Source organism: Equus caballus, chromosome 30, assembly GCF_041296265.1.
Source record: "Equus caballus isolate H_3958 breed thoroughbred chromosome 30, TB-T2T, whole genome shotgun sequence".
Taxonomy (NCBI): domain Eukaryota; kingdom Metazoa; phylum Chordata; class Mammalia; order Perissodactyla; family Equidae; genus Equus; species Equus caballus.
Genome location: NC_091713.1, coordinates 7513591 through 7536702, shown reverse-complemented (window position 1 = coordinate 7536702; position 23112 = coordinate 7513591). Strand labels below are relative to the sequence as shown.

The 23112-nt window shown below is 65.2% G+C and overlaps 1 protein-coding gene across 1 annotated transcript in view; it reads right to left on the bottom strand.

The window, feature by feature from the left end:
- The window catches only part of LOC138921490 (ral guanine nucleotide dissociation stimulator-like), a 265069-nt gene that overhangs the window by 76614 nt on the left and 165343 nt on the right, over nt 1-23112 (bottom strand). The gene's annotated exons all lie outside the window — the stretch shown is intronic.

Sequence of the window (23112 nt, the reverse complement as noted above, 5' to 3'; positions counted from 1 at the left end):
CTCAGAAAACCTCTGCCCATCTCATCCCCGGCCGCCCCCCCCCCCCCCCCCCGAGAGCGAGAGGCCTCAGGGCCACGCTTGAGCTCTCTGTCTCACCCACTTGGCAGCCTACCGACTCCCAAAGGGAGCCGAGCGCCTTCCCGTCTTTGCCGTCCCCGCTGCTCTGCCGCATGCCTTCCTGTCTCTTGCACGCAACCAGCCCAGTAGACTCCTTACTGATCTTGCCGGCTGGCCTCCTGGCACACCGCACCCCCCCCTCCCCGCTTGAACCCATCCTCCACACTGTTGGGAGGGTGACCCAAGAGGAAAACCCTGCCGTTACTGACACCACGGTGCCCGGCCCCCACAGGGGTGGACGTGGGCGAGAAAGTAACCAAAGTTTCTGAGGTTGTTTTGCAGAACAACAGGAAGACGGCAGATCAGAGAGCAGCTTGATGGCAGCCCCCCCGGACCCCGCCCGAGCGGACATCGTGCAGAGGCTTGGACCAGCCGAAATGACGGATCGCCCACTTTCCGCGTCACGGACAGAGATCCTCGGCGTGCAACGCGTCGAACCCCACTGACTTCGCACTTGTGACCCACGAAGAAATACGAGTGACAGTCGCACCTGAGCAGAGGACTCTTCAAGCTTCACCCCCAGCGCTCTCCTGGTCCCACCCCTACCCCAACCCCAGATAAACGCCCCAATGTTTTGTTTTCCCTTTGAGGAGGCGGGTTTGAGTTTTACGCCCACCTCCTTGTCTGGCCGCCTCTTGATCATAAACCTCTTTCCTTGCTGCAACCCTGACTTCTCGCTGATTGGCTTGGCTGCGAAATCGGGTACCCGGACCTGAGTTTGTGTGTGGTCCCATCGCTTCCCTGCTTGAAAGGAATCCAGGGTTCTCCACTGCCTGCAGGCCAAACTGGAGCAGAATCTCCAAGGCCTCGCCCCTGCAGCCTTCCTCCCTGCTCCTCACCCACACGCGGGCCACCCTCCCGCCACGTGCGACTCTCTGCAGACCCCAAACAGGTTCTGACTCAAAGGACTTCAAGCTCATCGAGCGAGCCTAATCCTAGCAGGGTAATCCCTTCGATCCAGTGCACACCGCAAGTGTTCGACCTGCCTCTTCTTGGCAGGACTCAGAGGAGAGAGAGGTTGGACGGGAGGACGGGAGGACGGGCGGAGGCGGAAGGGGTGGAAGTCCAAGGCTCAGGGAAAGGCAGCAAGCGGAGAGCAAGGAAAGGTGGATCACCTTTCCTGCAGCGCCTGCTCCCCCCACCCATGCCGGCTCGCCTTCTTCCATCCTCAACCTCTTCCCCGCCCCGCTTCCTGGGGCATTTCACACTCAGCGCCCGCCGGAAGAGCACGGCAGCAGGACCAAAGCAACACGGAGAAGCAGCTGCTGCCAAAGCCAAAGGGAGGAAGAGGATCCGGAGAACCCTTTTTCCTTTCACTGGCGCCCGGCGCCTGCATCCTGCTCCCGATTCCAAATTTCACGCGGTCAACAACTGGCACCGCTCCTTCCTCCTCGCCCTGGGCTGGAGGCAGCACCGCCTCCCGCTTCCCTGAAGGCCCAAGGGAAACGCACGCACCGAGGGGATCCCACCGGCTGGAAGCCCCTTTACAGATTTCCGCTGTCTGCACTTGGACCTCAAGGGTCTGCGCGGCGCGCCCTGCCCCCACGACCACCCCGCGTCACTCCTTAATCGCCCCCCCACCCCGCCCCGCTGGAGCCCAAGGCTGAGAATCCGGTCCCAGCACCCGCCAGCCCGCCGCGCCCCGCCCCGCGCCCCCCACCCCAGCGCCGCCGTCAGCGCCTGTGCAAAGGCACGCGCCCCAGGGATGGGAGTGGTGGCCCCAGGCAGCCAGCACGGGCGCCAGGGTCGCCGGCAGGACAGGAGAAGGCGCAGGTCCCTGCTCCCGGGGGCGGGGCCCGGGCGGTGGAGACCCCGACGGGTGCACGGAGGGAGGCGGCCGCCCGGGGCCCTCACCTGCCCATGCTCTGGTGGGCCCGCGGCCTCCCGCAGTGCAACGGCCACTACCTGGCGGCGGCGGCGGCGGCGGCGGCGGCTCCCCAGCCTGCGGGGCTCCTGGCGCGCGCATCGGGACGGCCTGGCGGCTGCTCCCGCGCCACACTGCCGAGCCGCCGGCGGCGGCGGCCGCGGCGGCGGCCGCGGCGGCGGCGGCGGCGGCGCCGGGCTCCCAGGCCCGCGGAGCTCGGGGCAGGCTGACCGGGACTTTCTGGTCGCTGCGGCGGCGGGTCCCCAGGCCCGCGGGGCCAGCCGCGCCGCCCCCGCGCCCCGCGCCGGGGCAGGAGCGCACGGCAGGCCCAGGGGGCGGCGCGCAGCCGGGCCTCGGCCGCCGGCCCCGAGTCGGGCCCCGAGGACGACGTTCCGCCGGGCTCAGCGGGGCTGGGGGCCGCGCGCTGCACGAGCACCTCTGGGTCCTTTCCCCGCTCCACCGCCCGCTCGACGCATGGGGAAGACTCCCTTCCCCGACCACAGCCCGCCCCGCGCTGACAGAAGCGGGCGCACAGCGTGCACGCGGTGTGCCACACCCCGCCTGTGGCGCCCGAGAGCCCCCAGGCTCCTCCCGGGGACCGCTTCTCCAGGCAGGGCCGCAGGAAGAGGGCGGCGAGGCGGCGGGGCAAGGACCCCGGCGACTGTGTGGGGGATGGCCACGGTCAGGGTGCTCAGGAGGGTCGTGCTTCTGCGCAGGGGGCCGACGTGTGTCCAAACACACTCGTCGGAACTCTGCAGGTGGAGGCGGGTCCCCACCTACCTTGGCCCTCCGAGTGTTCTCCAAGCCGGCTGGGAAGATTCCCGGCCGCAGGACAGGAGGGAGCGTGGGAGGCGCTTGGCGGCAGTCAGAGCCCTGGGGTCCTTTCTGCCCACACGCGCTGCCACGCGCACAGGTGGCGGCGGTGTGGGGATGGCGGCCTTCAGCGCGGCGTTCCTGGCGGGCGGCCCCAGGGGGCAGGAGGGCCGCCTGGCCCCCGGGGGCGGCACTGAAGCAGAGGGAGAGGGGGGCCCACCGCCGTGGTGGGAAGCCCTGGGGATGAGCGGAGGCCCACGGGGCTGGCGGTGGGGGGTGGAGGGGGGCGGAGCGGGGCACGCGTGTCAGGAGGTGGCCATGGGTGAGGGCCAGGCGGCAGGCCTCGCGGTTGCGGGCAGCCCCTCCCCTCCCCTCCGGGAGCCCCGAGCCCAACGGTTGGAGCCCGCGCCCCGCCCAGGCCCCGCCCAGGCCCCGCCCCAGCCCCGCCCAGGCCCCGCCCCCAGGCCGCCAGCCCGCCGTTGCCTAGCAGCGCCTGGCTGTGATTTGACCCTTAGCCTCGCGCAGCCGCCGGGGCCCTGACACTTGGCGGGGCTGTCCGGCTGGGCTGGACGCTCTTCGCGGAGCGCACCAGGTCAGTGCTGTGACCCGCAGCGATGGCCTCCTGGTTTGGCCGCCCCGGCCTCGGCTCCGGCTTAGGCCATTCCCTGGGGCGAGTGGGCGGCAGCGTGGCTTCCCTCCCCGCACACCTCTCTGACTTCACCAGAGGTGTGCTGAGGAAGGGGACGCAAAAGCTGCCAGACTTACCCGACTCGGGGAGAACGGAGACGGAAGCCATTCGGGCGACCGGACCACCCGAGAAGGAGAGACCGGCAACTCCAGCTCGGAGAGACACCGCAACTCTGCGGGAAAGCCTCGAGGAAGGAGACACGAGGCTCGCCTCCCTGCAAGAAGAAGGCAGTCACCTGAGGGAAGCACTGGAGCCACAGAGACAACGGGCTCGAGCCGCTCCAGTGGTTGACCCGAACACCCTCGACGCCGGGACACAACTAGAATCTGAGGGGTCTCAACTGAAAGGGATCGAAGGTCACCTGGAGGAGGAAACCCAGCATCCTCCAAGGACCACTGAAGAGCAAAAGCAGAGGAAGGCGCTGAAACTTGGGGCCGAAAAGACGATCCCTCTGACCGAGCGGCTTGATGAGCCGGACGACGATGAGACCGGGCCACGAACTCAGACGATCCAGCCGCAAGACTGGCAGAGCCAGGGCCTTCCCGCTCGCCTAGCTTCGGCTGCCTCCGTCCAGGATGCGGGGGGCCTCCAGCAGCAACTGCAAGCCTCTGCTTTGGAAAGGGAACGAGTGTTGGCCGTTTTCGACGAGAAGCTGAGGGAAAACAGCCACCTGAAAAGGGCGTATCACACAATGATGGACCTGCTGGTGGCCAAAGAAGCAGAGCTCGCGAAGCTGCGAGGCGAAAGTCAGACACGGCGCCCTCGATCTGACAGCGGCGGTGAGGACATGTTTCGAGAAGCGATCCGGCACTTATCACGCCTCGTCCGAGCCAAAGACATTGAAATCGGTGCCTTGAGCCAGAAATGTCAGACTTTACTGACCATCTGGCAAACGTCCGACGCTGGCCATGAGGTTCGGGGCGTGGACGCGAATCAGTTGGAGGAGCTTCTCCGGGAACGGGGCACGTTGAAGCAGCGGGTCAACGTGCTGGAGGAGTGGCAGCGGCTGGTGCTCACCGAGGTGCACCATCTGCAGCGGGAGTCATCCCAACTTCAGAAAGAACTCCCACCACTCGAGGCACGGGCCTCAGTGGACAGCGAGGAGAAGTGTCGGCGACAGATGCACTCTGCCGCCCCGTTCCCGCGTCCTCGAGGGGATGCGACCCAACTCCGGCTCTTGGGGAAGAGACTGGCACAGATGCAGCTCGGCCTAGAGCAGCTCTGCAATGCCAAGGAGGTTCTCTTGGGTCCACCCGCCCTCACGTCACCACAGCCGCCCGCCGCATCGTCGCGGACTTGCGAGGCGGCCGGCTCTCAGGAGGCAATTAAGTCCGAGGCGCCGGGCGAGTCTTCGAAAGGGCCGCCAGCAGAGGTGGAAGCCTTAAGGCGAGCCACGGAGGAAAAAGACGCAGCCATCAGAAGCCTCCAGGAGGAGGCTCAGAGACTGTCCGAGGCGATGGCCGCCACCTCGGAACGGGAGAGAGAACGGCACGCACAGACGGATTCCGAAATTCAGCGGCTCAAGGAGAAACAGGAGGCTTTACAGAACACGCTGGAGGACAGAGAGCTCTTAATCGAGGCGCAGAGGGAGGAATTCCTTTCTCTGAGGGAAACCCTCACGACCCAAGCGAGCGAAAACGAACTGTTGAGGCAGGCGGTGACAAACCTGAAGGAGAGGATAGTCCATCTGGAAGCGGATGCGTGCCAAGTCAAACGGGAGAATGCAAAACTGCTGGAAAGGTCCAGGGAGAAGGACACCGAAAACCAAGCCTTACAAGAGACGAACAGGCGCCTCTCTACGATGCTGAGGGAGAAGGAATTCGAATGCGTCTCCGTGAAGAAGAAGGCTCTGGCTTTTGAGTGCCTCCTGAGAGAAAAAGAAGAGGGCCGGGCTGGGGAATTGAGCCAGCTTCTCAATGCAGTGACCTCCATGCAGGAAAAGAGCATTGTCTTTCAGCACGAGAGAGATGAGGCGGCGCTGGCGCTGAGACAGGAACGAGTGGAAAAGTGCGCCCTGCGGGAGGAGGTTCGCCTTTTGCGCGACAAGGGAGCGCGCTTAGGCCAGGAGCTGGGGACGTCTCGGACGCAGGCTTCAGAATGCGAAGACTGGCATCTCCGGGCAGCGCGGCTGGCAGAAGACAGAGCGGCTCAACTCAGGAGGAAAGTCACGGCGCTAGAGGAGAGGCTCCTGTCATCTTCCCACGCCATGCAGAAGGCGAGCCAGCGGGCCGCTGCCCGGGTCGGGTCCCTGCAGGAACAACTGACTGCGGTCACCCAGCAGAAAGAGGAGACTGCCCTCCAGCTGTCCGCCTCCCGGGAAGCAGAGAAGCAGCAGGCCGGAGCCCTGGCCAACCTGAAGGTGGTCCTGGCCGAATGGATGCAAAAGGCAGACGGCCTGGAAGGGAAGCTGAGGTCGCTGCAGGGACGGCTGGAGAGAGCGCAAGCCGCCTCGCGCCTGCAGGAGGAGCAGATCGGAGGACTGCAGCGACAAGACGAGGCCCGACGGGAAGTGCTGGAGGACGTCCAAAAGAAGTGGACCGACTTAGTGAGCACCCTGGAAGGAAAAGCAGACAAGGCCCTCCTGAGAAAGCTCTTCACGGACGCCTTGCAAAGCGCCAGACACGAACGCCGGGAAGCGTTCCGACGGATGGGAAGCACCCTGGGTGTGGAAAGGGAGGCCATGGAGCAGTTGCTGCAGGAAGAGCAGGGCGGCCTTACCGGATGGGTGACCGGGCGGCTCGGATCCCGCAGTGCCCCCGACACGCCTCCTCCTCGGAGACCCAACCAGCAACCCGAGCTCAAGAGTTCCTTCTCGGAGCTTTTCGTGAACTTTCTAGAAGCTGAGTCTCAGGGAGCTTCTCCACCACGACAGCTCCCCGCTCAGCCCAGGAAGCGTCCCGGAGCACCCGCCAGGAAGACACTGCCTAAGAACGTGCCAGCTCTTCTGAGAACCGCCCTCGCAGCCACCCCCAGAAGATCGGACGGGAATCCCTGCTCCCCAGCCGTGTCTCTCATCGACCCACCCGGCCCCGGAACCGGAGGGTCTGGGCACCTTCTCTTAGACGCCGTGACCGACGTCGTGCCCACCGGCACACCTTGGCTGCTGCCACCCGCCAAGAGTGCTGCCGGGCTGCTCCAAGGCCTGTCCAAGCCCTAGAGGCTCCCCAAGCCGCAGAGGAGACGACGGCGCTTTCAGGAAAGCCGGTCCCTCGCTGCGGGTTCCTTAGCACAAAGTGGCCTTGTGCTAAAGCTCACAGGTTTCTCTGCGGCTTCACTGGAGCTTTCAAAGAAATAGCTATGGTTCGCGCTTTCAAAAGGGTGTCGCTGCAGGTAGCCACCCACCTTAAAGCGGACGGACGTCACTTCTCTGGAGAGCAGGCGCGGCACGGGTGGGATCGCAGGCTGTGGGCCAAGGACGCTTCCGATTCTGTTTGTCACGCTGTCACCGTCTGGGAGGAGCTGGGGGGCGTGGGGTGGGGGGGTGGGGGTTGGGTCTGGGAGGTGGGGGGGTTGCGGGCGGGTGGGGGCTGGGGGTGTGGGAAGAGTGGGGGGGTGGGAAGGGTGGGGGCGGGGGGAGGGGGGCGTTTATTGAGCTTTCCCTCGGGGAGCGGGAACCTCACTTGCCTTAGTGCTGCAGCATCAGAAAGCGCGCGAGGGCGCCCACTCCCGGGACAGTAGGAAGAAAGGGGAAGGGCACCAACGTGCAGCGGGCATCCAAACTTCACGAGGAAAGCTTGCTTTCCCCCGGCTCGGTCCTCCTCCTCTTTCCACTGCCTGGGAAACCGCCCTCGGGTGCTCTGCGGCCTCTGGGACAGAGAGGAAAACTCCTAAGCACGGGAGGATCTTATTCCCTGACTCGCTTTGGGTTGCAAAGCCAGTCACCAGACCTCAGAGATCTTTGCAAGGGTTTACGAACTGCTTCTTGTTGTTTTCCAAAGCAGGGGTCTGTGGTCTGTGGTCCGGATGGACACCGACTGACTGAACCGGCGCCTCGCGATGGGCATGGAAGCCGCTTCCGCCCCCAAGCCCATCAGAGGGCCGTGGTCAACCCCCCCGACCCCGCCCCGATTCCTCAACAGCCCCTCCAAATCATCTCCATCGCCTGCCTCAAGCGGGATCGTCCCGAAGAGATCAGAGGCCAGCTAGTCAAGAACTCTCCGTTTCCCCGCACCACCCCCCACCCCCGTTTGAACGTCCCTCTATTTCTCTCCACCCACCCCTCCCCTTTCCCTTTGGTTTTCCAGGAAGAGGGATTCAGCTTGGCAGTTCCAGGGTCCTGGCTCCACGTGGGGTGCCCTGGGAACCGTCTGCTCAGCCTCCCCCAAAGATCTCGTTCCCTCAGTTTGCCAGCTGCTTTCTCTTCGGCCCGTCTCTTTCTTTCCTTAAGCCGCTGAGCACACCCAAGTCTCTCCCAGCATCCACACCTCTCCTTTCCGCTCCTCCACCACCGCCTTCTCTCTCTACCTTTCACGGCTAAGCTGCTGCCAAAAGACCTCGACTCCTCGTCAGCCATCCAGTCATCGCCTCGTCTCTCACCGGCTCCTCGAAAGACTCCCCAAATCTCGTCGCCGTCCCGTCCTAGCAAGAGGCCAGGGCACGCCCTTCGGTTCCTTCGCCTTCCTAAACTCTCTGTGGTGTCTGAGGAATGCTGCCCACGCCTTCAGTCTCTGCAAGTTCTCTCCACCCTCTTTCTCTGGGGGATGGCCCCCTCCCCAGGTGCCCTTCCTAACCTCAGACCCCTCTGTCTCCCTTTCCTCTGCGGCTTCTCCTCCCGACCACTTCTCCAAGGGTTCTGTTCTCGAAGGCACGGTCTTCAGGGAACAGGAACCCCTCGGGTCTCAGAGCAAGCTCATGCGCTCTCCTACGATTCGACTCGCCCCCCGGATGCCCAGGGCTTCTGAGTGCGTACGACTGACGTCACCCTGCCCCTGACTCCACGCTGCTTTCTCTAACTGTCTGCTGGACGCACCTCTCGGGATGTCCAAAGGCTTCTCAAAACCGACACGTCCAAAAGGGAGCCCGGTATCCTCCAAAAGAACCCTCCCCCTCCTCTTACCTTCCTTTCATCACCTCAGAAAACCTCTGCCCATCTCATCCCCGGCCGCCCCCCCCCCCCCCCCCGAGAGCGAGAGGCCTCAGGGCCACGCTTGAGCTCTCTGTCTCACCCACTTGGCAGCCTACCGACTCCCAAAGGGAGCCGAGCGCCTTCCCGTCTTTGCCGTCCCCGCTGCTCTGCCGCATGCCTTCCTGTCTCTTGCACGCAACCAGCCCAGTAGACTCCTTACTGATCTTGCCGGCTGGCCTCCTGGCACACCGCACCCCCCCCTCCCCGCTTGAACCCATCCTCCACACTGTTGGGAGGGTGACCCAAGAGGAAAACCCTGCCGTTACTGACACCACGGTGCCCGGCCCCCACAGGGGTGGACGTGGGCGAGAAAGTAACCAAAGTTTCTGAGGTTGTTTTGCAGAACAACAGGAAGACGGCAGATCAGAGAGCAGCTTGATGGCAGCCCCCCCGGACCCCGCCCGAGCGGACATCGTGCAGAGGCTTGGACCAGCCGAAATGACGGATCGCCCACTTTCCGCGTCACGGACAGAGATCCTCGGCGTGCAACGCGTCGAACCCCACTGACTTCGCACTTGTGACCCACGAAGAAATACGAGTGACAGTCGCACCTGAGCAGAGGACTCTTCAAGCTTCACCCCCAGCGCTCTCCTGGTCCCACCCCTACCCCAACCCCAGATAAACGCCCCAATGTTTTGTTTTCCCTTTGAGGAGGCGGGTTTGAGTTTTACGCCCACCTCCTTGTCTGGCCGCCTCTTGATCATAAACCTCTTTCCTTGCTGCAACCCTGACTTCTCGCTGATTGGCTTGGCTGCGAAATCGGGTACCCGGACCTGAGTTTGTGTGTGGTCCCATCGCTTCCCTGCTTGAAAGGAATCCAGGGTTCTCCACTGCCTGCAGGCCAAACTGGAGCAGAATCTCCAAGGCCTCGCCCCTGCAGCCTTCCTCCCTGCTCCTCACCCACACGCGGGCCACCCTCCCGCCACGTGCGACTCTCTGCAGACCCCAAACAGGTTCTGACTCAAAGGACTTCAAGCTCATCGAGCGAGCCTAATCCTAGCAGGGTAATCCCTTCGATCCAGTGCACACCGCAAGTGTTCGACCTGCCTCTTCTTGGCAGGACTCAGAGGAGAGAGAGGTTGGACGGGAGGACGGGAGGACGGGCGGAGGCGGAAGGGGTGGAAGTCCAAGGCTCAGGGAAAGGCAGCAAGCGGAGAGCAAGGAAAGGTGGATCACCTTTCCTGCAGCGCCTGCTCCCCCCACCCATGCCGGCTCGCCTTCTTCCATCCTCAACCTCTTCCCCGCCCCGCTTCCTGGGGCATTTCACACTCAGCGCCCGCCGGAAGAGCACGGCAGCAGGACCAAAGCAACACGGAGAAGCAGCTGCTGCCAAAGCCAAAGGGAGGAAGAGGATCCGGAGAACCCTTTTTCCTTTCACTGGCGCCCGGCGCCTGCATCCTGCTCCCGATTCCAAATTTCACGCGGTCAACAACTGGCACCGCTCCTTCCTCCTCGCCCTGGGCTGGAGGCAGCACCGCCTCCCGCTTCCCTGAAGGCCCAAGGGAAACGCACGCACCGAGGGGATCCCACCGGCTGGAAGCCCCTTTACAGATTTCCGCTGTCTGCACTTGGACCTCAAGGGTCTGCGCGGCGCGCCCTGCCCCCACGACCACCCCGCGTCACTCCTTAATCGCCCCCCCACCCCGCCCCGCTGGAGCCCAAGGCTGAGAATCCGGTCCCAGCACCCGCCAGCCCGCCGCGCCCCGCCCCGCGCCCCCCACCCCAGCGCCGCCGTCAGCGCCTGTGCAAAGGCACGCGCCCCAGGGATGGGAGTGGTGGCCCCAGGCAGCCAGCACGGGCGCCAGGGTCGCCGGCAGGACAGGAGAAGGCGCAGGTCCCTGCTCCCGGGGGCGGGGCCCGGGCGGTGGAGACCCCGACGGGTGCACGGAGGGAGGCGGCCGCCCGGGGCCCTCACCTGCCCATGCTCTGGTGGGCCCGCGGCCTCCCGCAGTGCAACGGCCACTACCTGGCGGCGGCGGCGGCGGCGGCGGCGGCTCCCCAGCCTGCGGGGCTCCTGGCGCGCGCATCGGGACGGCCTGGCGGCTGCTCCCGCGCCACACTGCCGAGCCGCCGGCGGCGGCGGCCGCGGCGGCGGCCGCGGCGGCGGCGGCGGCGGCGCCGGGCTCCCAGGCCCGCGGAGCTCGGGGCAGGCTGACCGGGACTTTCTGGTCGCTGCGGCGGCGGGTCCCCAGGCCCGCGGGGCCAGCCGCGCCGCCCCCGCGCCCCGCGCCGGGGCAGGAGCGCACGGCAGGCCCAGGGGGCGGCGCGCAGCCGGGCCTCGGCCGCCGGCCCCGAGTCGGGCCCCGAGGACGACGTTCCGCCGGGCTCAGCGGGGCTGGGGGCCGCGCGCTGCACGAGCACCTCTGGGTCCTTTCCCCGCTCCACCGCCCGCTCGACGCATGGGGAAGACTCCCTTCCCCGACCACAGCCCGCCCCGCGCTGACAGAAGCGGGCGCACAGCGTGCACGCGGTGTGCCACACCCCGCCTGTGGCGCCCGAGAGCCCCCAGGCTCCTCCCGGGGACCGCTTCTCCAGGCAGGGCCGCAGGAAGAGGGCGGCGAGGCGGCGGGGCAAGGACCCCGGCGACTGTGTGGGGGATGGCCACGGTCAGGGTGCTCAGGAGGGTCGTGCTTCTGCGCAGGGGGCCGACGTGTGTCCAAACACACTCGTCGGAACTCTGCAGGTGGAGGCGGGTCCCCACCTACCTTGGCCCTCCGAGTGTTCTCCAAGCCGGCTGGGAAGATTCCCGGCCGCAGGACAGGAGGGAGCGTGGGAGGCGCTTGGCGGCAGTCAGAGCCCTGGGGTCCTTTCTGCCCACACGCGCTGCCACGCGCACAGGTGGCGGCGGTGTGGGGATGGCGGCCTTCAGCGCGGCGTTCCTGGCGGGCGGCCCCAGGGGGCAGGAGGGCCGCCTGGCCCCCGGGGGCGGCACTGAAGCAGAGGGAGAGGGGGGCCCACCGCCGTGGTGGGAAGCCCTGGGGATGAGCGGAGGCCCACGGGGCTGGCGGTGGGGGGTGGAGGGGGGCGGAGCGGGGCACGCGTGTCAGGAGGTGGCCATGGGTGAGGGCCAGGCGGCAGGCCTCGCGGTTGCGGGCAGCCCCTCCCCTCCCCTCCGGGAGCCCCGAGCCCAACGGTTGGAGCCCGCGCCCCGCCCAGGCCCCGCCCAGGCCCCGCCCCAGCCCCGCCCAGGCCCCGCCCCCAGGCCGCCAGCCCGCCGTTGCCTAGCAGCGCCTGGCTGTGATTTGACCCTTAGCCTCGCGCAGCCGCCGGGGCCCTGACACTTGGCGGGGCTGTCCGGCTGGGCTGGACGCTCTTCGCGGAGCGCACCAGGTCAGTGCTGTGACCCGCAGCGATGGCCTCCTGGTTTGGCCGCCCCGGCCTCGGCTCCGGCTTAGGCCATTCCCTGGGGCGAGTGGGCGGCAGCGTGGCTTCCCTCCCCGCACACCTCTCTGACTTCACCAGAGGTGTGCTGAGGAAGGGGACGCAAAAGCTGCCAGACTTACCCGACTCGGGGAGAACGGAGACGGAAGCCATTCGGGCGACCGGACCACCCGAGAAGGAGAGACCGGCAACTCCAGCTCGGAGAGACACCGCAACTCTGCGGGAAAGCCTCGAGGAAGGAGACACGAGGCTCGCCTCCCTGCAAGAAGAAGGCAGTCACCTGAGGGAAGCACTGGAGCCACAGAGACAACGGGCTCGAGCCGCTCCAGTGGTTGACCCGAACACCCTCGACGCCGGGACACAACTAGAATCTGAGGGGTCTCAACTGAAAGGGATCGAAGGTCACCTGGAGGAGGAAACCCAGCATCCTCCAAGGACCACTGAAGAGCAAAAGCAGAGGAAGGCGCTGAAACTTGGGGCCGAAAAGACGATCCCTCTGACCGAGCGGCTTGATGAGCCGGACGACGATGAGACCGGGCCACGAACTCAGACGATCCAGCCGCAAGACTGGCAGAGCCAGGGCCTTCCCGCTCGCCTAGCTTCGGCTGCCTCCGTCCAGGATGCGGGGGGCCTCCAGCAGCAACTGCAAGCCTCTGCTTTGGAAAGGGAACGAGTGTTGGCCGTTTTCGACGAGAAGCTGAGGGAAAACAGCCACCTGAAAAGGGCGTATCACACAATGATGGACCTGCTGGTGGCCAAAGAAGCAGAGCTCGCGAAGCTGCGAGGCGAAAGTCAGACACGGCGCCCTCGATCTGACAGCGGCGGTGAGGACATGTTTCGAGAAGCGATCCGGCACTTATCACGCCTCGTCCGAGCCAAAGACATTGAAATCGGTGCCTTGAGCCAGAAATGTCAGACTTTACTGACCATCTGGCAAACGTCCGACGCTGGCCATGAGGTTCGGGGCGTGGACGCGAATCAGTTGGAGGAGCTTCTCCGGGAACGGGGCACGTTGAAGCAGCGGGTCAACGTGCTGGAGGAGTGGCAGCGGCTGGTGCTCACCGAGGTGCACCATCTGCAGCGGGAGTCATCCCAACTTCAGAAAGAACTCCCACCACTCGAGGCACGGGCCTCAGTGGACAGCGAGGAGAAGTGTCGGCGACAGATGCACTCTGCCGCCCCGTTCCCGCGTCCTCGAGGGGATGCGACCCAACTCCGGCTCTTGGGGAAGAGACTGGCACAGATGCAGCTCGGCCTAGAGCAGCTCTGCAATGCCAAGGAGGTTCTCTTGGGTCCACCCGCCCTCACGTCACCACAGCCGCCCGCCGCATCGTCGCGGACTTGCGAGGCGGCCGGCTCTCAGGAGGCAATTAAGTCCGAGGCGCCGGGCGAGTCTTCGAAAGGGCCGCCAGCAGAGGTGGAAGCCTTAAGGCGAGCCACGGAGGAAAAAGACGCAGCCATCAGAAGCCTCCAGGAGGAGGCTCAGAGACTGTCCGAGGCGATGGCCGCCACCTCGGAACGGGAGAGAGAACGGCACGCACAGACGGATTCCGAAATTCAGCGGCTCAAGGAGAAACAGGAGGCTTTACAGAACACGCTGGAGGACAGAGAGCTCTTAATCGAGGCGCAGAGGGAGGAATTCCTTTCTCTGAGGGAAACCCTCACGACCCAAGCGAGCGAAAACGAACTGTTGAGGCAGGCGGTGACAAACCTGAAGGAGAGGATAGTCCATCTGGAAGCGGATGCGTGCCAAGTCAAACGGGAGAATGCAAAACTGCTGGAAAGGTCCAGGGAGAAGGACACCGAAAACCAAGCCTTACAAGAGACGAACAGGCGCCTCTCTACGATGCTGAGGGAGAAGGAATTCGAATGCGTCTCCGTGAAGAAGAAGGCTCTGGCTTTTGAGTGCCTCCTGAGAGAAAAAGAAGAGGGCCGGGCTGGGGAATTGAGCCAGCTTCTCAATGCAGTGACCTCCATGCAGGAAAAGAGCATTGTCTTTCAGCACGAGAGAGATGAGGCGGCGCTGGCGCTGAGACAGGAACGAGTGGAAAAGTGCGCCCTGCGGGAGGAGGTTCGCCTTTTGCGCGACAAGGGAGCGCGCTTAGGCCAGGAGCTGGGGACGTCTCGGACGCAGGCTTCAGAATGCGAAGACTGGCATCTCCGGGCAGCGCGGCTGGCAGAAGACAGAGCGGCTCAACTCAGGAGGAAAGTCACGGCGCTAGAGGAGAGGCTCCTGTCATCTTCCCACGCCATGCAGAAGGCGAGCCAGCGGGCCGCTGCCCGGGTCGGGTCCCTGCAGGAACAACTGACTGCGGTCACCCAGCAGAAAGAGGAGACTGCCCTCCAGCTGTCCGCCTCCCGGGAAGCAGAGAAGCAGCAGGCCGGAGCCCTGGCCAACCTGAAGGTGGTCCTGGCCGAATGGATGCAAAAGGCAGACGGCCTGGAAGGGAAGCTGAGGTCGCTGCAGGGACGGCTGGAGAGAGCGCAAGCCGCCTCGCGCCTGCAGGAGGAGCAGATCGGAGGACTGCAGCGACAAGACGAGGCCCGACGGGAAGTGCTGGAGGACGTCCAAAAGAAGTGGACCGACTTAGTGAGCACCCTGGAAGGAAAAGCAGACAAGGCCCTCCTGAGAAAGCTCTTCACGGACGCCTTGCAAAGCGCCAGACACGAACGCCGGGAAGCGTTCCGACGGATGGGAAGCACCCTGGGTGTGGAAAGGGAGGCCATGGAGCAGTTGCTGCAGGAAGAGCAGGGCGGCCTTACCGGATGGGTGACCGGGCGGCTCGGATCCCGCAGTGCCCCCGACACGCCTCCTCCTCGGAGACCCAACCAGCAACCCGAGCTCAAGAGTTCCTTCTCGGAGCTTTTCGTGAACTTTCTAGAAGCTGAGTCTCAGGGAGCTTCTCCACCACGACAGCTCCCCGCTCAGCCCAGGAAGCGTCCCGGAGCACCCGCCAGGAAGACACTGCCTAAGAACGTGCCAGCTCTTCTGAGAACCGCCCTCGCAGCCACCCCCAGAAGATCGGACGGGAATCCCTGCTCCCCAGCCGTGTCTCTCATCGACCCACCCGGCCCCGGAACCGGAGGGTCTGGGCACCTTCTCTTAGACGCCGTGACCGACGTCGTGCCCACCGGCACACCTTGGCTGCTGCCACCCGCCAAGAGTGCTGCCGGGCTGCTCCAAGGCCTGTCCAAGCCCTAGAGGCTCCCCAAGCCGCAGAGGAGACGACGGCGCTTTCAGGAAAGCCGGTCCCTCGCTGCGGGTTCCTTAGCACAAAGTGGCCTTGTGCTAAAGCTCACAGGTTTCTCTGCGGCTTCACTGGAGCTTTCAAAGAAATAGCTATGGTTCGCGCTTTCAAAAGGGTGTCGCTGCAGGTAGCCACCCACCTTAAAGCGGACGGACGTCACTTCTCTGGAGAGCAGGCGCGGCACGGGTGGGATCGCAGGCTGTGGGCCAAGGACGCTTCCGATTCTGTTTGTCACGCTGTCACCGTCTGGGAGGAGCTGGGGGGCGTGGGGTGGGGGGGTGGGGGTTGGGTCTGGGAGGTGGGGGGGTTGCGGGCGGGTGGGGGCTGGGGGTGTGGGAAGAGTGGGGGGGTGGGAAGGGTGGGGGCGGGGGGAGGGGGGCGTTTATTGAGCTTTCCCTCGGGGAGCGGGAACCTCACTTGCCTTAGTGCTGCAGCATCAGAAAGCGCGCGAGGGCGCCCACTCCCGGGACAGTAGGAAGAAAGGGGAAGGGCACCAACGTGCAGCGGGCATCCAAACTTCACGAGGAAAGCTTGCTTTCCCCCGGCTCGGTCCTCCTCCTCTTTCCACTGCCTGGGAAACCGCCCTCGGGTGCTCTGCGGCCTCTGGGACAGAGAGGAAAACTCCTAAGCACGGGAGGATCTTATTCCCTGACTCGCTTTGGGTTGCAAAGCCAGTCACCAGACCTCAGAGATCTTTGCAAGGGTTTACGAACTGCTTCTTGTTGTTTTCCAAAGCAGGGGTCTGTGGTCTGTGGTCCGGATGGACACCGACTGACTGAACCGGCGCCTCGCGATGGGCATGGAAGCCGCTTCCGCCCCCAAGCCCATCAGAGGGCCGTGGTCAACCCCCCCCCGACCCCGCCCCGATTCCTCAACAGCCCCTCCAAATCATCTCCATCGCCTGCCTCAAGCGGGATCGTCCCGAAGAGATCAGAGGCCAGCTAGTCAAGAACTCTCCGTTTCCCCGCACCACCCCCCACCCCCGTTTGAACGTCCCTCTATTTCTCTCCACCCACCCCTCCCCTTTCCCTTTGGTTTTCCAGGAAGAGGGATTCAGCTTGGCAGTTCCAGGGTCCTGGCTCCACGTGGGGTGCCCTGGGAACCGTCTGCTCAGCCTCCCCCAAAGATCTCGTTCCCTCAGTTTGCCAGCTGCTTTCTCTTCGGCCCGTCTCTTTCTTTCCTTAAGCCGCTGAGCACACCCAAGTCTCTCCCAGCATCCACACCTCTCCTTTCCGCTCCTCCACCACCGCCTTCTCTCTCTACCTTTCACGGCTAAGCTGCTGCCAAAAGACCTCGACTCCTCGTCAGCCATCCAGTCATCGCCTCGTCTCTCACCGGCTCCTCGAAAGACTCCCCAAATCTCGTCGCCGTCCCGTCCTAGCAAGAGGCCAGGGCACGCCCTTCGGTTCCTTCGCCTTCCTAAACTCTCTGTGGTGTCTGAGGAATGCTGCCCACGCCTTCAGTCTCTGCAAGTTCTCTCCACCCTCTTTCTCTGGGGGATGGCCCCCTCCCCAGGTGCCCTTCCTAACCTCAGACCCCTCTGTCTCCCTTTCCTCTGCGGCTTCTCCTCCCGACCACTTCTCCAAGGGTTCTGTTCTCGAAGGCACGGTCTTCAGGGAACAGGAACCCCTCGGGTCTCAGAGCAAGCTCATGCGCTCTCCTACGATTCGACTCGCCCCCCGGATGCCCAGGGCTTCTGAGTGCGTACGACTGACGTCACCCTGCCCCTGACTCCACGCTGCTTTCTCTAACTGTCTGCTGGACGCACCTCTCGGGATGTCCAAAGGCTTCTCAAAACCGACACGTCCAAAAGGGAGCCCGGTATCCTCCAAAAGAACCCTCCCCCTCCTCTTACCTTCCTTTCATCACCTCAGAAAACCTCTGCCCATCTCATCCCCGGCCGCCCCCCCCCCCCCCCCCCGAGAGCGAGAGGCCTCAGGGCCACGCTTGAGCTCTCTGTCTCACCCACTTGGCAGCCTACCGACTCCCAAAGGGAGCCGAGCGCCTTCCCGTCTTTGCCGTCCCCGCTGCTCTGCCGCATGCCTTCCTGTCTCTTGCACGCAACCAGCCCAGTAGACTCCTTACTGATCTTGCCGGCTGGCCTCCTGGCACACCGCACCCCCCCCTCCCCGCTTGAACCCATCCTCCACACTGTTGGGAGGGTGACCCAAGAGGAAAACCCTGCCGTTACTGACACCACGGTGCCCGGCCCCCACAGGGGTGGACGTGGGCGAGAAAGTAACCAAAGTTTCTGAGGTTGTTTTGCAGAACAACAGGAAGACGGCAGATCAGAGAGCAGCTTGATGGCAGCCCCCCCGGACCCCGCCCGAGCGGACATCGTGCAGAGGCTTGGACCAGCCGAAATGACGGATCGCCCACTTTCCGCGTCACGGACAGAGATCCTCGGCGTGCAACGCGTCGAACCCCACTGACTTCGCACTTGTGACCCACGAAGAAATACGAGTGACAGTCGCACCTGAGCAGAGGACTCTTCAAGCTTCACCCCCAGCGCTCTCCTGGTCCCACCCCTACCCCAACCCCAGATAAACGCCCCAATGTTTTGTTTTCCCTTTGAGGAGGCGGGTTTGAGTTTTACGCCCACCTCCTTGTCTGGCCGCCTCTTGATCATAAACCTCTTTCCTTGCTGCAACCCTGACTTCTCGCTGATTGGCTTGGCTGCGAAATCGGGTACCCGGACCTGAGTTTGTGTGTGGTCCCATCGCTTCCCTGCTTGAAAGGAATCCAGGGTTCTCCACTGCCTGCAGGCCAAACTGGAGCAGAATCTCCAAGGCCTCGCCCCTGCAGCCTTCCTCCCTGCTCCTCACCCACACGCGGGCCACCCTCCCGCCACGTGCGACTCTCTGCAGACCCCAAACAGGTTCTGACTCAAAGGACTTCAAGCTCATCGAGCGAGCCTAATCCTAGCAGGGTAATCCCTTCGATCCAGTGCACACCGCAAGTGTTCGACCTGCCTCTTCTTGGCAGGACTCAGAGGAGAGAGAGGTTGGACGGGAGGACGGGAGGACGGGCGGAGGCGGAAGGGGTGGAAGTCCAAGGCTCAGGGAAAGGCAGCAAGCGGAGAGCAAGGAAAGGTGGATCACCTTTCCTGCAGCGCCTGCTCCCCCCACCCATGCCGGCTCGCCTTCTTCCATCCTCAACCTCTTCCCCGCCCCGCTTCCTGGGGCATTTCACACTCAGCGCCCGCCGGAAGAGCACGGCAGCAGGACCAAAGCAACACGGAGAAGCAGCTGCTGCCAAAGCCAAAGGGAGGAAGAGGATCCGGAGAACCCTTTTTCCTTTCACTGGCGCCCGGCGCCTGCATCCTGCTCCCGATTCCAAATTTCACGCGGTCAACAACTGGCACCGCTCCTTCCTCCTCGCCCTGGGCTGGAGGCAGCACCGCCTCCCGCTTCCCTGAAGGCCCAAGGGAAACGCACGCACCGAGGGGATCCCACCGGCTGGAAGCCCCTTTACAGATTTCCGCTGTCTGCACTTGGACCTCAAGGGTCTGCGCGGCGCGCCCTGCCCCCACGACCACCCCGCGTCACTCCTTAATCGCCCCCCCACCCCGCCCCGCTGGAGCCCAAGGCTGAGAATCCGGTCCCAGCACCCGCCAGCCCGCCGCGCCCCGCCCCGCGCCCCCCACCCCAGCGCCGCCGTCAGCGCCTGTGCAAAGGCACGCGCCCCAGGGATGGGAGTGGTGGCCCCAGGCAGCCAGCACGGGCGCCAGGGTCGCCGGCAGGACAGGAGAAGGCGCAGGTCCCTGCTCCCGGGGGCGGGGCCCGGGCGGTGGAGACCCCGACGGGTGCACGGAGGGAGGCGGCCGCCCGGGGCCCTCACCTGCCCATGCTCTGGTGGGCCCGCGGCCTCCCGCAGTGCAACGGCCACTACCTGGCGGCGGCGGCGGCGGCGGCGGCGGCTCCCCAGCCTGCGGGGCTCCTGGCGCGCGCATCGGGACGGCCTGGCGGCTGCTCCCGCGCCACACTGCCGAGCCGCCGGCGGCGGCGGCCGCGGCGGCGGCCGCGGCGGCGGCGGCGGCGGCGCCGGGCTCCCAGGCCCGCGGAGCTCGGGGCAGGCTGACCGGGACTTTCTGGTCGCTGCGGCGGCGGGTCCCCAGGCCCGCGGGGCCAGCCGCGCCGCCCCCGCGCCCCGCGCCGGGGCAGGAGCGCACGGCAGGCCCAGGGGGCGGCGCGCAGCCGGGCCTCGGCCGCCGGCCCCGAGTCGGGCCCCGAGGACGACGTTCCGCCGGGCTCAGCGGGGCTGGGGGCCGCGCGCTGCACGAGCACCTCTGGGTCCTTTCCCCGCTCCACCGCCCGCTCGACGCATGGGGAAGACTCCCTTCCCCGACCACAGCCCGCCCCGCGCTGACAGAAGCGGGCGCACAGCGTGCACGCGGTGTGCCACACCCCGCCTGTGGCGCCCGAGAGCCCCCAGGCTCCTCCCGGGGACCGCTTCTCCAGGCAGGGCCGCAGGAAGAGGGCGGCGAGGCGGCGGGGCAAGGACCCCGGCGACTGTGTGGGGGATGGCCACGGTCAGGGTGCTCAGGAGGGTCGTGCTTCTGCGCAGGGGGCCGACGTGTGTCCAAACACACTCGTCGGAACTCTGCAGGTGGAGGCGGGTCCCCACCTACCTTGGCCCTCCGAGTGTTCTCCAAGCCGGCTGGGAAGATTCCCGGCCGCAGGACAGGAGGGAGCGTGGGAGGCGCTTGGCGGCAGTCAGAGCCCTGGGGTCCTTTCTGCCCACACGCGCTGCCACGCGCACAGGTGGCGGCGGTGTGGGGATGGCGGCCTTCAGCGCGGCGTTCCTGGCGGGCGGCCCCAGGGGGCAGGAGGGCCGCCTGGCCCCCGGGGGCGGCACTGAAGCAGAGGGAGAGGGGGGCCCACCGCCGTGGTGGGAAGCCCTGGGGATGAGCGGAGGCCCACGGGGCTGGCGGTGGGGGGTGGAGGGGGGCGGAGCGGGGCACGCGTGTCAGGAGGTGGCCATGGGTGAGGGCCAGGCGGCAGGCCTCGCGGTTGCGGGCAGCCCCTCCCCTCCCCTCCGGGAGCCCCGAGCCCAACGGTTGGAGCCCGCGCCCCGCCCAGGCCCCGCCCAGGCCCCGCCCCAGCCCCGCCCAGGCCCCGCCCCCAGGCCGCCAGCCCGCCGTTGCCTAGCAGCGCCTGGCTGTGATTTGACCCTTAGCCTCGCGCAGCCGCCGGGGCCCTGACACTTGGCGGGGCTGTCCGGCTGGGCTGGACGCTCTTCGCGGAGCGCACCAGGTCAGTGCTGTGACCCGCAGCGATGGCCTCCTGGTTTGGCCGCCCCGGCCTCGGCTCCGGCTTAGGCCATTCCCTGGGGCGAGTGGGCGGCAGCGTGGCTTCCCTCCCCGCACACCTCTCTGACTTCACCAGAGGTGTGCTGAGGAAGGGGACGCAAAAGCTGCCAGACTTACCCGACTCGGGGAGAACGGAGACGGAAGCCATTCGGGCGACCGGACCACCCGAGAAGGAGAGACCGGCAACTCCAGCTCGGAGAGACACCGCAACTCTGCGGGAAAGCCTCGAGGAAGGAGACACGAGGCTCGCCTCCCTGCAAGAAGAAGGCAGTCACCTGAGGGAAGCACTGGAGCCACAGAGACAACGGGCTCGAGCCGCTCCAGTGGTTGACCCGAACACCCTCGACGCCGGGACACAACTAGAATCTGAGGGGTCTCAACTGAAAGGGATCGAAGGTCACCTGGAGGAGGAAACCCAGCATCCTCCAAGGACCACTGAAGAGCAAAAGCAGAGGAAGGCGCTGAAACTTGGGGCCGAAAAGACGATCCCTCTGACCGAGCGGCTTGATGAGCCGGACGACGATGAGACCGGGCCACGAACTCAGACGATCCAGCCGCAAGACTGGCAGAGCCAGGGCCTTCCCGCTCGCCTAGCTTCGGCTGCCTCCGTCCAGGATGCGGGGGGCCTCCAGCAGCAACTGCAAGCCTCTGCTTTGGAAAGGGAACGAGTGTTGGCCGTTTTCGACGAGAAGCTGAGGGAAAACAGCCACCTGAAAAGGGCGTATCACACAATGATGGACCTGCTGGTGGCCAAAGAAGCAGAGCTCGCGAAGCTGCGAGGCGAAAGTCAGACACGGCGCCCTCGATCTGACAGCGGCGGTGAGGACATGTTTCGAGAAGCGATCCGGCACTTATCACGCCTCGTCCGAGCCAAAGACATTGAAATCGGTGCCTTGAGCCAGAAATGTCAGACTTTACTGACCATCTGGCAAACGTCCGACGCTGGCCATGAGGTTCGGGGCGTGGACGCGAATCAGTTGGAGGAGCTTCTCCGGGAACGGGGCACGTTGAAGCAGCGGGTCAACGTGCTGGAGGAGTGGCAGCGGCTGGTGCTCACCGAGGTGCACCATCTGCAGCGGGAGTCATCCCAACTTCAGAAAGAACTCCCACCACTCGAGGCACGGGCCTCAGTGGACAGCGAGGAGAAGTGTCGGCGACAGATGCACTCTGCCGCCCCGTTCCCGCGTCCTCAAGGGGATGCGACCCAACTCCGGCTCTTGGGGAAGAGACTGGCACAGATGCAGCTCGGCCTAGAGCAGCTCTGCAATGCCAAGGAGGTTCTCTTGGGTCCACCCGCCCTCACGTCACCACAGCCGCCCGCCGCATCGTCGCGGACTTGCGAGGCGGCCGGCTCTCAGGAGGCAATTAAGTCCGAGGCGCCGGGCGAGTCTTCGAAAGGGCCGCCAGCAGAGGTGGAAGCCTTAAGGCGAGCCACGGAGGAAAAAGACGCAGCCATCAGAAGCCTCCAGGAGGAGGCTCAGAGACTGTCCGAGGCGATGGCCGCCACCTCGGAACGGGAGAGAGAACGGCACGCACAGACGGATTCCGAAATTCAGCGGCTCAAGGAGAAACAGGAGGCTTTACAGAACACGCTGGAGGACAGAGAGCTCTTAATCGAGGCGCAGAGGGAGGAATTCCTTTCTCTGAGGGAAACCCTCACGACCCAAGCGAGCGAAAACGAACTGTTGAGGCAGGCGGTGACAAACCTGAAGGAGAGGATAGTCCATCTGGAAGCGGATGCGTGCCAAGTCAAACGGGAGAATGCAAAACTGCTGGAAAGGTCCAGGGAGAAGGACACCGAAAACCAAGCCTTACAAGAGACGAACAGGCGCCTCTCTACGATGCTGAGGGAGAAGGAATTCGAATGCGTCTCCGTGAAGAAGAAGGCTCTGGCTTTTGAGTGCCTCCTGAGAGAAAAAGAAGAGGGCCGGGCTGGGGAATTGAGCCAGCTTCTCAATGCAGTGACCTCCATGCAGGAAAAGAGCATTGTCTTTCAGCACGAGAGAGATGAGGCGGCGCTGGCGCTGAGACAGGAACGAGTGGAAAAGTGCGCCCTGCGGGAGGAGGTTCGCCTTTTGCGCGACAAGGGAGCGCGCTTAGGCCAGGAGCTGGGGACGTCTCGGACGCAGGCTTCAGAATGCGAAGACTGGCATCTCCGGGCAGCGCGGCTGGCAGAAGACAGAGCGGCTCAACTCAGGAGGAAAGTCACGGCGCTAGAGGAGAGGCTCCTGTCATCTTCCCACGCCATGCAGAAGGCGAGCCAGCGGGCCGCTGCCCGGGTCGGGTCCCTGCAGGAACAACTGACTGCGGTCACCCAGCAGAAAGAGGAGACTGCCCTCCAGCTGTCCGCCTCCCGGGAAGCAGAGAAGCAGCAGGCCGGAGCCCTGGCCAACCTGAAGGTGGTCCTGGCCGAATGGATGCAAAAGGCAGACGGCCTGGAAGGGAAGCTGAGGTCGCTGCAGGGACGGCTGGAGAGAGCGCAAGCCGCCTCGCGCCTGCAGGAGGAGCAGATCGGAGGACTGCAGCGACAAGACGAGGCCCGACGGGAAGTGCTGGAGGACGTCC